This window comes from Myotis davidii, unplaced genomic scaffold (assembly GCF_000327345.1).
Source record: "Myotis davidii unplaced genomic scaffold, ASM32734v1 scaffold1509, whole genome shotgun sequence".
NCBI classification, from domain to species: domain Eukaryota; kingdom Metazoa; phylum Chordata; class Mammalia; order Chiroptera; family Vespertilionidae; genus Myotis; species Myotis davidii.
Window position 1 is genome coordinate 670,331 of NW_006299480.1, and position 1,046 is coordinate 671,376.

Here is a 1,046-nt window from a genome sequence, read left to right on the forward strand (position 1 = left end):
CCAGGGCAGGTGGGCCATGTCCTCCGACCGCAGGGCACACTGTGGGCCGGCTGGGGTGGGCCTCCTGCTCCAGTGCCTTTGAGACTCCGGGAGGGCAGCTGTGGGGCAGCACACGGGCCCGCCCCAGCCCTACTCTGTCCTGTTTCCTCTCGGTCTGTCCGTCCCCACCTCTCCTGAAGCTCCAGACCGCCCACTGCCACAGGCACCTGGGGGGCGGCGGGCAGAGGCCAAGCCCGTTCCCAGCATTGTGGGGGCGGGAGCCTGGGGGAGAAGCCTGGGCACTGGCCGCGCAGTCGTCCAGGCCCCTCTGGGGACCCCGTGGGCTGTGATCGGGTCAGGGAGCTGAGGACCAGCCTCTGCCCCAGGCAGGCACCCCACTCCCCAACCCCTGTGGGCCCCCCACCCAGCCTGACCCTCCCCCCACACACTGGCTCCTGGCTCCTCCAGGTACCAACTGGGGCGGCTGGAGGGAAGATGGCGGACACTCCTCGCTCCCCCGGCCTCCAGCAGGTGAGCCACCGGGAGAGGTGCGTGTCCTGCGCCTTGGCCTCCAGGAAGTGGGGCAGGGGCAGCACCTACCAGGTGCACCTGTCGCTCTGGGAGGGCACAGCCCACGCACCTGCTTGGCCCGACCTGACTGGCAGTGGAGCAGGGAGCTCCTGGGGCCTTGGGGGTGGTGGTCATGGCCTCCTCCCTGCACCTGGGCCCACCTGGCCCTGCCCCCTCCCCGCTCCTGGTGCTGCTGCACGTGGACCTGAGCGCCGGCCTGCTCCCACCGTGGCTCCATCTCTCTCTTTCCCCTCCACCCCCCATCCCTGACCTGAACCCCTGGTTCCTCCCTCTGGACCCTGCCCTTTGCAGACAAAACCCGGGGTGATCCAGCCACTGGCTCAGGCCTGGCCAAGGGGCTCCCCGGCCCCCAGGGACAGAGGCAATTCCTGCTCTGTGAGTGCCCTGACCGGCGGGCCGGGGGGAGGTCAGAGCTCAGTGAGCAGCTGCGGGCCGGTGGGTGGTGGGGTGGGTGGTGGCTGGAGCCCAGGCAGCTG

The 1,046-nt window shown here is 70.7% G+C and overlaps 1 long non-coding RNA gene across 1 annotated transcript in view; it reads left to right on the top strand.

Annotated features, from left to right (window-relative positions):
* Window positions 1–1,012, top strand: part of LOC102762415 — a 2,681-nt gene extending 1,669 nt beyond the window's left edge. The window contains exons 3-4 of the long non-coding RNA XR_436258.2: window positions 448–510; window positions 862–1,012. This is a non-coding gene — a long non-coding RNA (uncharacterized LOC102762415). The remainder of the gene's footprint in view (window positions 1–447; window positions 511–861) is intronic.
* Window positions 1,013–1,046: the final 34 nt, after the last annotated feature.